Source organism: Canis aureus, chromosome 8 (assembly GCF_053574225.1).
Source record: "Canis aureus isolate CA01 chromosome 8, VMU_Caureus_v.1.0, whole genome shotgun sequence".
Lineage (NCBI taxonomy): Eukaryota > Metazoa > Chordata > Mammalia > Carnivora > Canidae > Canis > Canis aureus.
The window spans coordinates 3,814,674-3,829,553 of NC_135618.1; the positions used below are offsets into that span (position 1 = coordinate 3,814,674).

General features: G+C 34.4%; 1 long non-coding RNA gene across 1 annotated transcript; it reads left to right on the forward strand.

The window, feature by feature from the left end:
- Positions 1 to 10,929: 10,929 nt before the first annotated feature.
- On the forward strand, positions 10,930 to 13,866 carry LOC144317994 (uncharacterized). The gene is made up of 3 exons (XR_013383855.1): positions 10,930 to 11,019; positions 12,710 to 12,778; positions 13,272 to 13,866. It is a non-coding gene; the product is annotated as an uncharacterized LOC144317994 (long non-coding RNA).
- Positions 13,867 to 14,880: the final 1,014 nt, after the last annotated feature.

The following is a 14,880-nucleotide window of genomic DNA, read 5'->3' on the forward strand; positions in this document are numbered from 1 at the left end:
CCTATTTCTGAAAGGGTTAGTAGGCAATTTGTGAATACCCATTGGTAAGTGTGGGTAATCATCTCTAATTAGAATATATTAGACAGTACATCTTTTTAATTGCTATGTGTTTTCTGGCGTCCTGGTCAACAAAGAAGAAATACTGATCTAACGCCTAAAGAACACAATACATCACCATTGCCAGGGCAACATCATTGGGAATAAATCCCAAGGCAGACCGTCATAAGGATTTTGTGATTTCCATGATAGCTAAAGTAAAATTAAAAAGTGATTCTCTGAGGTGGGCTACGAAAAGTCTGCAAAATACTATCAAATACCCCTTTCAATGTGCATTATTTTATTAATAATACTGTGTATTTAATGAGTTTTCCTCTATGGGGGTTTCTTTTTGTTTTGAGCTGTATTAAGAATAAAGATGGAAAAACCTGGTTCAAACAACATGGTTATAGTCATTTTTTTTGAAATTTAAAAATAATCAAAAGTAAAAATCCTTTTTTTTTAAGCCTAGTGCTAAATATTGCAATATCAAACATTTGTAGGGGCACTATTCATATTCTAATTTAAAGATGGAGGAAACAAAGGTACAGAGGGGCTAAGTACCTTGCTTAAGGTCATCCTACTAGTAAGTAGCAGAGCAGGAATTTAAACCCAGGCAGTCTGTTTCCTGAACTATATTCTTAACCTTATGTTAAAACTGCCTCAGCTGCATAAGCAAGAAACAAACACAGACATTCTGTACACAAAGCAGATATAGGATCATTTCTCTGTTGTCACAAAAATTTGTTCTCTCTTTTTTGAAGTGTTCAGAGTGATTTGCATGTCACATTAGATAAATTTCCATGATTATATGTCTATCAATCTCTCTCCTTAGCAAGAAACATGTAAACACACACAGTTTGCATGCCTTAAAATTATATAAATGAGTATCTTTGATCATGATTTAATGATTGTAAATAATACTTATATAGCCATTTCCTTGGAGTTTTATCTCTTGATTAGATGCAATAAAAATCTTTGCAAATATTTTTGCTGAATAATTTCCACTATGATAATTTAGTGGGGCTGGGTTAGCAGTGAGAAGAGATAGTAATCTCCAATAGAGTTGACTATAATCTTTTAAACATTTACATTATGTTTACGAGGATTGCCAAGGCATAAAGCACAGGCTAGCTTAGGGTCATATATATGATAGATGTTAAACAAATCTACTTCCCAAAATATCTACTAACTTTGAGGTAATGGTTTCCTCCTCCAAGTATACAGCGCTTCTCAGTGGGCTCCCTATTAGCACATTTGATGGGGAAATTCATTCTGGATAGCTCTGACATATATTGTAAGACATTTAGCATGTATATCCCCTGGTCACTGCAAGCTGATGATAATTAAAACTGCCCTCACTTTTGCAAATGACCCTGATGGAGAACAACCAAAGGAATTAGAGGAAAACCATTTCTACCACTTAGCTATCCAGCCTCTTCTCCTTCCTCATACACAAGAGACAAATTTGAACACTCCATAGGGGGTACTTTAAAAAATGTGGAAAAAGGCCTATTAGATATACTGAGAAAAGACAAAGGGAAGCAAATGATAAAGCCTCCTCTGAAGAAAGGCACTGTGGTTCAGACATGATGGATCTCCCTCATGACAGATGTGGTTGGATAGAGACAGCATATTAATGGCCATATTTGGACTGTGATTTGTTGGCTGTAGTGCCCTTTTTTCAAGTAGTTTGTCCTTACAAGTGAAAATTATAGAAAGGGTATATAGTCATGGAGCATCTTCCAAAGAAGCAAGCTGTACACAACAGCATCCCCACTCTCTATGAAGACTTCAGGCTTATCACAGTCTCCTTGCTTTGTACATCACAGCTAGTTGGTTGGTCATAGGTTATTTTCTTCTAGCGTTTGAGAGCTTAATTCTTATTAACTGATTCACTTCATTGTACTTGGAGCATAGTGAGTAGCACTTTGAGACATAAATATTTTCATTTGTATTCTGAGAAGTATGATATTATCTCTAATTCAATGTCTCTTTAAAACTAAAACATTAAAAAAACATAAAACATTGAGTCTACAACTCAATTTAAAATTAAGCATAGTCAGTGTGATTCTCAATTTAATTTTTCCTAATGTGAAATCATCATGTATAGAACATTTAATGCAATTATCATCTACATAGGTTAAATTAGTCATGGGCCAATACGTCAAAATTTCTTTTGTCATCTTAAACTGTTATTGGGATTTACCTAACTTTTCACAGGTTCTAAGCTCACAGTAATCAGGAACTGTGTTTTATTCTCCCTTATAATACCCAGGGCCCCTGGCACAAGGACAGGAATTAGAATATTCAACATATATATTTTATTTGAAATATTTGTATTTCCCTTCAGCTTTTAGACATGACATGCAAGAATTATCTTCTGTAAAATCTCTTCACTCTTTTGCACTCATTTACAACCAATTATTAAGACATCTACGTTCTGTGTCCGTAAGATGTATAACATTGTGATTCACCAGCCAGCTTCATTACTACCTTTGGCATTGTCTTCTTTTTGTTAAACAAACTGCTAAGAGATGAAGTAGTAAGAGTATTAGAAAATACATTATCTGTAGGAGCTATTGTTATTGAGGGCAAAAGGGAAGGGAGTTTATACATTTCTCGGAAATATTAATAATTAAAGATTCCCTTAAATTAGAGTCACCTTGTAGCTGAAGCCACATGTTAAAAAAAAAAGTTTTTGCCATGGCTTCTCTTTGAAGCTATATTATAACTTAATTGTAAGTGCTATGCCAATTCAAGATGTCTAAAATGTATTTATTGTGATGAGTTGACAAATGGTCATTTTTCAATTATATTAATTTAGCTAAACTACTGATAATGATGCTGTCAATAAAACTTTTTTGTTTCCTATATACAAATTACAACTAAATTCTAATGCACTAATGCCTTAGAAACTGCTTACTTAAAAAAACCAGTATCATTAAAATGCACGAGGGGTATTTTTTGGTAACATCGCCTAATTATTTTAAGTTTTAGAGAATGAAAGTGCTGTCCTGAATATTGAATAAATAAACAGGAATTTTATATTCCTACTGGCTGTTAGGGCTTGCCTTAAGCAAAATTGTGAACATACTAGAAAGGTCAAAAGGCACCAGTTGCCATTATGAGAACATATGCATTGGTTCTTCAATACTTGTGCTAATGATTTCTCTGCTTGGGATGGTCTCTGGTTTAAATGTCATTTTCTCGTCCAATCTGCCACGTCATTATCCAAGCTACCATGTCTGTGTCATATCTGCTGAGTCTTTCTGAAGAAACTAATATAATAAACATTAGCTAATGGTTTCACTGCAGAAATCCATTACCCCGTTACAGGAAACATATTTACTCATAGAGAGAAGCTTAGTGGAAGCCTAACCGTTTGTTCTTCCCTTCCTGTTAAATTTCAAGAATGACTAAGTAACTGGCACCCTCAATTTCCCTTGTAAAAGAGAGTGACCAGAAATAGGGTCCTTCCCACAGTTGGTCAGGTTCTTTGTCACCTATCTAGGCTGCCATGCTACAACTACTGGACTGGGAACCTGCACCCTAGCCAATGACGACCATTCCTAAACTGTCTTGGAACAAGAATGCTGCGTAATAGAGAGTGACCAACTGATACAATTAAATGACATCACTTGAGGAATTTGAATATGAAGCAGAGAGAGTAAGGGGGAACCATAATAAAAGCCAAGGGAAGGAAAGAATAGCCATAGAAGCAAAAATGAAGAAAGGAGAACAAGTGAATTACCGTCGCCAAGTCCCTGGAGTAGGACTATTAGATGTTTTCTGTTGAAAGAAAAATAAGCTGACTAGGTCACTAAGGCTGACAACTGGTGCTCCAGAACTAGTGCTGCATCCTCAATGGCAAAGTGTACTGATCGAATTTTTCCGTCGTGACACTTTCTTGGGTTCCCTTCTTTCCATGTAGCTTTATAATAAAACCCTTTTATATGAGGTACTTCTGCATCACTATTCCATTGTAATCTGTAAAATCTCAGCTAATAAAATTCTTCCAACTGTTTCTTTCACCATTCCGTAGGTTTTATAGTATTATCTCTGCAAATGCATATAATTTTATACCAGAGCTCATGAGAGTCTGGCTGGATACCTGGGGCTGTTGCCTCTACTCACTTTATCTTTAATTTACAGTTCCAAAGTCCTGGTGCTTTGGACTGAGGCTTGTGCTTGTTTGTTTTAACCTAATGTTAATTAACCTAGTGCACACGTACAGAAACAGCGCGTCTATTAAACACTGCTCTTATCTTTATTCTTGTTTCTGAATCTCCATTTGTATCAGTAATACTTAGTAAATTCTTGAGAAATATAGAATGTGATTTTTACTTCCTTCAGAAGGAGAAATTTTCACCCATATCCACTTGGCACTCAGCTTAAGTGTGTACTGTACATTTTTTTAAAAAAATATTTATTTATTTATTTGAGAGAGAGAGAGGGAGAGAGTGAGGGGAAGAGCAGGAGAGAGAGAGAATCCTCAAGCAGACTCCCCACTGAGTGCAGAGCCCCACCATGCTGGGCCCAATCCCAGGACCCTGAGATCATCACGTGAGCCGAAATCAAATGTTGGTGCCTAACCGGCCGAGTCACCCAAGGACCCCCTGGGTACTATACTTTCTGAGGGCTTTCTCTGACTTGAGGAGTATACTCAGCCCCCTACATGCAGCATGTGGAAGTATAGGAGACAGGACATACCCCGGAGCAGCTCTCAACAAATGATGAATGAGAATTGGCAAATAGATGCACCATCTTCCTGGCCTCTCGGGTGGAATAATTTTCACCCAATAATTTAGATAGATGATAGATAGATAGATAGATAGATAGATAGATAGATAGATAGATAGAAATGGAGATAGTTTCCCAGATGTTCCCAGTGAAACAGAGTCCCACTTGCTGAAAAAAATGATATTTGCTTACTAATACCCTGATTTTCTTATCTTTCTTGTCTTCTTTCCTCGTTACCCTGCTGCTACTTCCTAGAATTGCCTCAAATATTTGTCTCAGGATCTGTTTCTGGGGAACCCAACTTATGATACTTACTCCATTCCAATGTCATTTTATAGTTGGAGCTTAGGCGAAGCTCCCATATATAAATTTTATATCATTTTCCTATTTTAAGAGTAACAAGTACATCTTCAGATAGTCTAAAATGAAAAGATGCAGTTGGCAACTTGTAGACTCTCTCTCACATATAAGCAAGCACCTTTCAACACTAGTTTCACTGAAGTATAAATACATGCAAAGATACATCTTAACATTTGCTTTTCTGTACTTTATTAAAGTTAAATTAGAATATGTATTTTCTAATTTAGGTTATCATCTATAGAAAGGACATCCTAGCGGGGTAACTCACAGCTATGCCTACTCCAATTGTCTCAGTAACTTAAAAAAAAAATGTGTATGTATAGTTCCAATGTCCTAGAACTTGTTATTGAGCAAGTGTTAAGTGACATGTTTGTCTTATATAAATATATAAGGAAGAGAATTTATGAATCTGGAAGAGGTTACAATTGTTTATAATGACGACCTCAAAATTATGTTGAAGTACATGGTAAGCTATTTTGTGAAAATGACTTCTAATTATATATTTTATCAACTTTATTGAGAAACAAATGTCATATAAGAAGCTGTACTTATTTAAAACTATTCAATTTGATAAGTTTTGATCCATTGTATAATGGTGAGACCATATCTACAAGTAAGAAAATGAACATATCTGTCAGTACCATTTTTTTTTTGTCCGTGAGTTATCTCTGCCCCGCTTCTCCCCCCTTTAGTAAAAAACTCATCTGCTTTCTGCCCATCTAGATCACTAATGGTTTTCCAGAACATCTTATAAGTGAAAGTGTACTCTTTATGTCAGGCTTCTTTTACTTGACATAAATGTATTGGGATTAATCACGTTGTAGCACGCATTGATAGTTTATCACCTTTTATTGCTGAGTAGTACTACGTGATATGGATACACCACAGTTTGCTTACCCATTCACCTGTTGGCACGTGGGTTGTTACTAAACTTTTCGGCTATGATAAATAAGCTGCTCTGATCAGTCATGGACAAGCCTTTTGTATGAACATATGCTCTTACTTATCTTGGGTAAAATCCAGGAGAGGAATGGCTAGATGGTATGTTAGTTATGTGTTTTTCAGATGCATTATATTTAAGAAACTTGCAACTGTTTTCCAAAGTGATTGTACCATTTTATATTCTCAACATCAATGTATGAGAATTTCAGCTCCTTTTCTTCTTCTTTTCTTTTGTATGTTTTCATTTTTAATTTTTTTTTACCTTAGGGTTTTGTTTTGATTCCACATACAGTATTATATTAGTTTCAGGTGTGCACTACAGTGATTCAACACTTCCTTGCAATCCCTGGTGTTCATCACACAAATGTATTCCTCAATCCCGATCACCTATTCAAACCATCCCCCCATCCCTTCCCCTCTGGTAACCATCAGTTTGTTTTTCATACTTACTTTGTCTCTCCCTGTCTGTCTGTATCTCTCTCTCATTTTACTCTTTGTTTTTTGTTTGTTTAAATATTGTATTTATTTATTCATGAGAGACACAGAGACAAGAGAGAGGCAGAGACACAGGCAGAGGGAGAAGCAGGCTCCATGCAGGGAGCCCGACATGGGATTCGATCCTGGGTCTCCAGGATCATGCCCTGGGCTGAAGGTGGCATTAAACTGCCGAGCCACCCAGGCTGCCCTCTTTGTTTGTACTCTCAAGCTCCATCCATGTCATTGCAAATGGCCAGATTTCATTCCTTTTATAGCTGAATAATATTCCATTGTGTGTGTGTGTGTGTGTGTGTATATATATATATATACCACATCTTCTTTATCCATGCATCAATCAATGGACACTTGGACAGCTTCCATATCTTGGCTATTGTAGGTAATGCTGCTATAAATGTAAGGATGCATGCATCCCTTTGATTTCATGTTTTTGTGTTCTTTTAGTAAATACCCAGTACTGCAATTGCTGGATCATAAGGTAGTTCTATTTTCAACTTTTTGAGGAATCTCTATATTGTTTTCCAGAATAGCTGCACCAGTTTGGGTTCCCAGCAAGAGTGAACAAGCATTGCTTTTTCTCTACATCTTCAACACTTGTTGTTTCTTGCATTGTGGAGTTTAGTCATTTTGACAGGTGTAGGGTAATATCTCATTGTAGTTTTGACTTGCATTTCCTTGATGATAAGTGGTGATGCACATCTTTTCATGCGTCTATTGACCATCTGAATGTCTTCTTTGGAGAAATGTCTGTTCATGTCTTTCACCCATTTTTAAATTGTAGTATTTTGGGGGGTGTTGAGTTTCATAAGTTTTAAAATATTTTGGATACTAGCCCTTTATCAGGTATGTCATTTACAAACATCTTCCAGAGAATTCCAGTTCTATGTACTTATCAACTTGTGGTAAACTCAATCTTATTTATTTGTTTGTTTGTTTATATTTTAGCAATTCTTATAGATATGTAGTGTTGTCTCACTATGGTTATAATTTTCAATTACCAAATAACTAGTGATGTTGTCTATCTCTGAGTCCATTTGCTGTCTATATATCATTTATCTATCTATAACCTATGTAATTTATCTGTAGGGTTTTTTTGAAGTGTCTATTCAAATTTTTTACCCATTTAAAAAATTGGATTATTTCCTTCCTGATTATTGAGGTTTCATGATTCTATATGTATTCTACATAAAAGTCATTTATCAATATTTTATTTGCAATTTTCTCCCAATCTGTGCTTCTGATTTTCTTAATATTTCCTTTAAAAGAGTAGAAGTTTTGAGGGTGCCTGGGTGGCTCAATTGGTTGGGCATCTGCCTTCGGCTCAGGTCATGATCCCAAAGTAGAGGAATTGAGCCCTGCATTGGGCTTCCTGCTTGGTATGGAGTCTGCTTCTCCCTCTGCCCCAACCCCACTTGTGCTCTCTCTCTCTCTCTCAAGTGAATAAATAAAATGTTAAAAAAAGAAGAGCATTCATTGAATTTTAATTCAATGAATCTGAAGAATGTTTTCAGAATATAACCACCAATTTCTCCTATATTTACTCTATAACCTTCATAGTTTTTAATTTTAAATAGGGGTTACGATTCATTTTATATAGTTGTGTATGCTATAATTTGTGTAACTTAAGTTTATATTATATTCCATACTCACATGTTTTAATACCATTTGTTGAAAAACTATCATTTCTTCATTGAATTGCCTGTATCTTTGTCAAAAATCAGTTGTCTACAATGTTAGACCTATGCTTGAACTATACAATTCTTCTGATTAATTGTGATATTATTAATGACAACACTATACAGTCTTGATTATAAAAGCTTGAAATAGGAAGTCTTTGTTTTGCCTTTCTAAAATTGTTCTTTGTATTTCCATATGATATTCTAAAAAAGAGAGCCTGCTAGATTTTTGGTTGGGATTGCATTAATTCTATAGATCAATTTGGAAATAATTTTCATCTTAGTGATATTGAGTCTCTAACCTACAATCAAGGTATATCTCTCCATTAATTAGGTCAGTTTCTCAGCAACATCTTGTTTTTCTGTGCAAATCTATCACAATTTTGTTAGGTGTCTCTGGAGCTTTTTCAAATTTCTGGTTCTATTTTTAAATTTTATTTTCTGATTTGTATTCTGATAGTGATTGTATAAATATAATTAATTTTTCATATTGATCTTCTATCTTGGGACTTTGTCAAACTCAGTTATAGTAGTTTATCAGATTTTCTATAGAGACGATCACATTGTCTACAAATAAAGAATTCCACTTTTTTCATTCCAATCTGTACTCTTTTTTTTTTTTCTTACCTTATTGCATGGGCTTGGAGCTCCAATACAATGTCAACTAGAAGAGGTAAGAATGTCTTGTTACTGACTTTAGATGGAACACATTTATTCATTCAACATGAAGTAAGATGTTACCTGCAGGGATTTCATAGGTACTTTTTATCAAATTGAAGAAGTTTCTCTATAGTTTTTGTGTCATATATGACTGCTTTTGGTATCAAGATAATGCCAGCTTCATAAAAATAGTTGGAAAGTACTATTTTCTTTTCTTTTTTTTTTTTTTTTTTTGGTAAGAGTTTATGTGGAATTGATATTATTTTTTTCTTAAATGTTTGGTAAAATTCACCAGCGAATCCATTTTGGTTTGATTTATTTCTTTGTTGGCAAGTTTTTGACCAAATATTCTATTTTTTAATAGATAAAATATTTCCCCTTGAATGAGCTTTTGTTTTTTGAGGAAGGATTTGGCATTTCACCTAAGTTGTCAGACTTACTAGCATATAGTTTTTCATAATACATTTTTATCATTTTAATATCTGTAGAATGTCTAGTGAAGTCTTCCTTTTATAATGATCAATTTGGCTAACAGCTCATTAATTTAATAATATTCTCAAGGACACAATTTAGTTTCAATAATTTTCTTGTTTGTTCTTTTTCATCTATTTCATTTATTTCTGCTATGATCTTTTAAAGTTTCTTTATTCTGTATACTTTGGGCATATTTTTTAATAGTTTCTACGATTCTCCTTCAGGTTTTGAACAGATTGGATATAACTGTTATAATTCTAATAATGTTTGCTAACTCTAGCACATGTGTAGTTCTGGATTGGCTTTTTCCTACTGTTTTGCATGCTTGGTAATTGTGAATGTTCCCTCTTGAATATTGGATATTCTTGTATTTCTATAAATAGTTTTTAGCTTTCTTCTGGGACTCAGTTAAGTAACTCGAAAATTGTTTTGTCCTTTAAATTTTGCTTATAAGAATTGTTGCAAATGTGCAGAGCAGTACTCCCCATTATTGAGTTGACCCTCTTGTATACTGTACTGAATGCCCCATGCATTGTGAACTATTCTCTCCAATACTATGGAATAACACAGAGCTCACAACATTCGTATACCTTCTCTCAAGGATCAGTAGCCTTCATTTTCTGGTATTTGGCAACTTAAAAATAAATATTTTATGTATTCTATCTGATAGTGGTTTGTTTCAGTGAATAGAGTAAATCTGGTCATTGTTGTTCTGTCTTGACCAGAAGTGGAAATCTGGCATATTTTAAATGCTCATTTACTTAGAAAATGTGAATAATTGAATATTACATTAATATCTATAAGCTTAAATGCAGGTATTCCTTCAACATAATTTATTCTTAAAAGTTTTAAATGAAGTTAAATTTTGCATGTAATCAAGATGTTGTTATTTGTTTAAGTCAGACAACATTTGTGGGGTGCCTGGGTGGTTAAGTGACTGCCTTTGGCTCAGGCTGTGATCCCAGGGTCCTGGGATTGATCCTTATATTGTGCTCCCTGCTCAGTGGGAAACCTGCTTCCCTTCTCCCTTTGCCACTCCTGCCCCTTGCTTGTGTGCTCTCTCTGAAATAAAAAATAAAATATAAAATAAAATAAAATAAAATAAAATAAAATAAAATAAAATAAAATAAAATAAAATACAATAAAATAAAATAAATAAAATAAAATAATAAAATAAAATAATAAAATAAAATAAAATAAAAAATAAAATAAATAAAATATTTTAAGAAGTCAGATGTCATTGTGAAAAGTTTATTTGATAGTTGCTATTTTTCTTTTATTTCTTACTTTCTCTTTGGGTTGCAGTTTCAGAAGTATAACCCACGATTAATAAGGAAGTAGAGGAAATAAACTTTCTGGGATTGTAAATCATTTTTTACTAATACTAGTCTAATCCTATAATAGAAATAACGTTAAGTATATGCTATATATGCAGTCATTGAGTGACCTAAGAAAACGTAGATAGAAATTCTCATTTAACAGTTTTGACAATTCATTTGCATTTAACTCAAATCTTTGTACAACTTGTTTTTGTAGGAGTAAAGACTGTTTTTTTTTTCCTGATTATTAGTTTTTTAATACATGCAGAGGAATATTACCAGTAAGAGCTTCCTTTCAACTCCTTATGCTGGAGGTATAGTATGAATACTTTATTACTTGTCGACAGATTGGCTTGTAGACATGTTTCTGTGTTTCCTGTTTAAACATTATGTCTCCCAGAAATATATTTGCTAGCTAGAGGCAGTTTGACATGTGCACATCTCTTACTGCCTATAGTAATAAGCAACACCAAATGTAGACGGGCAAAATGTGACATCACAAGAGCAGAATATGAGAATGAGCATTCTAAGGCAAATATCACATTCATTTCTCTCATTTCTAGTAACACATAATGTCAACAAGAAGCTCAATAATTTAACTCAAATTGGAAAACACCAACTGAGTAAATACTTTAAAAAATAGTCTTATTTGGGGAAACAATATTGCCTGTAACTAAAAAACTGAAGGTGTGTGTCAGATTTTGACAGCATATTTTCTGGTATACCTCTTCAAACGTAAAATCTAATTATGTTCACCCTTTCCCATGCCATTTAATCCCTCTCCTTGATATATCCTGTTTCCCCAACACTATAATGAAAACTAGAGTTCATGGCAAAACTCAAGCTTCTCTGAGCTCCCTTACCTCTCATTAGTTGAATCCAACTTTGTCAAATTTTATTCCTCCAGCCCTCTTCTGTAGCTCAAGTGAAATTCAGGCATCTATTGATATAAAAAATGTAAAGGAAATAGCAGTGTAATTTCTTCCCAAAGGAAATATAGTGCAGTTTAATAATATATTGGGAACATGTGGCCAGGTCAGTCTGTTATTTATCTTTTTGGTTAGGCTACTTTATTTAGAAGTCAGCAGAAATAAAGCTAATAGTGTTATATATAGGATCATTCACTTACCATTTCCTAGCTTCTGTGTGTGAAACGAAAAAAAAAAAAAAAAGGAAGAAAATTATTTTGCATTTTTTCCCATTTGATTTGCATTTGCTTGAAATTTACCTGATAGAAATTAGAAATAAAATGGATAGTATTTTGAAAAATACTGAAGTCAGTTTCCATATGGAATAATGGAATATAATTTCTAGTAATTAAACTTCTTAAAAAATAGAATGGGCTGCCCAGTGAATCAGTGAAAAAACTGCCAAAAGAAATTTTTAAAGTGCTTGTCATATATGCTGTAGAAGGAAGGACTTGGTCTTTGGAAATCTCTGCTGTCTCATAAAACTTTTTCTTTTAGAACCTATCATCGCATTCCTTTATTAATATTAAATGGATATATTTCTTAATTTCTTACTAAGATGTAACTAGAGAGTTGGTTACATGTTTTATTCATTTTTTTCATCACAGAGCCTTGCTCATATCAGACTTTCAATAAACAAAATATAATTTAATAATAGTAATAGTGTATACCATTTATCAGATAATATGTTGTACATTTAGCATTGATTATTTCATTGAATATTTATGAAAAGCCTATGAGGCAAGTGCTATTCTCACTAATTTTCATCAAAGCAAATAAACATTGGGGAGTTTAAGTGAATGCACATACGAATTAATATATAAATCAATTATAAAATATATAGATAAATGAATGTATAAATGGGAAGTTGGACTAGATATTATATTAAATATATTCTGTGTGAACATAAGAACTTAATATTCTATGTCTATGAATATAAGAGCTACGTATTAAAGCTTAATAAAATGCTTATATATATAATTATTACCACCCCTTTAATTTATCCTTTTGTAATTATTTGCATTGCTTTTCACAGGTATCATGCATCAATAATTTCATATTTGTTTCTATGAAAACCAAGGAGATTGGAACGTGTAAAGATAAAGTACGTAGAAATTAATACAACATTTCATATTCACATTTACCAACAGACTTTTTGGCTTTACTCCTAATTAAATTCCTTTCAGTAAACATCTAATGGGCCCCTGCAAGGTACTGAATAATACAATGAAACATTCTTATTACTTAGAGATGTAGGTTGTAGACTCATTGAAATGGTCTCTCTTGGAGTTATATGTGACATCAAATAGCCCTGCTGATTTGTTTTTTATTGGATTACTGGTTGCTTGGTATTATTAAACAGCAAGGAAATGATTCTCTACTGAAGACCAGTGTGATACCCTCTGACACAATGGAAAATAATGTAACTTTGTAGTAATGTTGATCTACCCCTAAGGAGGCTTTAGATATTTTTATTTTTCCTGTGTTATTAAGCACGTGAAATTATAGTTTGAAACTTGGAGGATAAGTTACATATGATTTTTGAAGGTTGTCGTTTTCGTCTTCAAGTGTTTTTCACCTATTTTCTTCTATTTCAGGAGGAACTAGATTATTTGAAGGCAAGAACATATGCACAGACATCGGTTACAATTCAATGAAGGCATGAGTAGGGAAGAAACGGAAATTTGTCAGAAAATGGATTTATTAAGCAAATACCTTAATGCAATATCAATACGATCATTAATGTTGGTTCTGCTGTCAAAACAGTCATAATCTGAAATAAATCTACAAACAGACTTTTGCCACCTTGTAACAAACATTTGTTTCAAAACCTAGTGGTACTTTGGGAATATTATAGCTTTACACTGGAAATTCACAATTCTGTCCCTTATTTGTTCTGTGAACTTGGTTTATTTTTTAAACTCATCGAGTCTCGCTTCTTTTTAATCTCTAAATTGGCAAATACTTTGCACCTAATGAAGCTGGGTTAACAATCAGAAAACGAATGTAAAGATTTACTTAGCAGAGTGCTAAATATGTAGCTGATATTAATGAATGGTATAAGTTTATAGCTTTATTTGTCCATTATTCAAATCTTACAGCACTTTCTAATTCAACCTTCCATGAAGCATTTTTTTGATTCAGTAAACCAGTATGCAGTGATAATACTCTTATCTCTTTTATAATATAAAATCTGTGCTAAATGTATTTAATTATTATTCTGTTTTCTCATGAATTATTTATAACTCTTTCATGTGCATCAGACTCTCAATAAAAAATATGTAATTTAATAATAGTAAGACTAGTGTATACCATATAGGTTGCTTATTAAACTGCCACCTACCAATCTGCTTCTTTTTTGGTCTCTCCTTACATTATGTGTAAGGAGGCAGGTTTGTAAACCAACAGTTAGTGAACTTGCCGAGAGACCAAAAGCAATGGGCCTTGGGAAGGAGGCATCCAAGGGGAAATCCCGAGTTGGCCATCAACTGCTGTGTGGGGAGGGCGGCCTATATTGCTTGTGCTTGTGGACAGCAGTGTGAACATGGGGACACGTCCAAAATGCCAGCTGGTCTAATGCACTTGTTTGAGGAACTGTGCAGAGTTGAGTGCAGAGAAGAGGAATGGGTGGCTGCTGCTGCAGGCTGGCCTCTGTCGTGGACAGTGTAGCTGGCTTCTAATCCCCACTAGAGGCTGCAGCTCAAGTTAGAAAGTTGGATGAGGAGGTGAAGTTAGAAAAGGATGTGCGGGTGTCCACGACTCTAGCTTTGGAGCTGTCAGGCAAGGTGAGAGAGCTGGGTAATAAGTGGAGAGCTTAACGCGCCCTCCACCAAGTTAGGAAGGTGCAGGCTGCTGTGGATGAAGGGCCAAGTGCTAGGACCAAGGCTGATTGGAACTTCAGAGGTGGGATCCCTGGGAAAGCGAGGACAATGAATGGAGGATGTTGTGGTGATTGACAGTGAAACAGACCAGTGCCCTGTGCCATTGGACCCCTACTCCGAAGGAAGGCAAAAGCGAGCAACAGCTCCAGCCAGCCAGGTGGCCCCCAATTCAGGAAATGTTTTGATGAGAGAATATACTCGCACTGAGCTTACTGATAGAGCTGCCGAGCCCAGAAAAAGGCCAGGGCAGATATCCAGGCATGGTAAGTATGGCTGGGGAGGGGGATGGCATTTTTCTGACTGTGCAGGAGGCAGAGAAAATGAG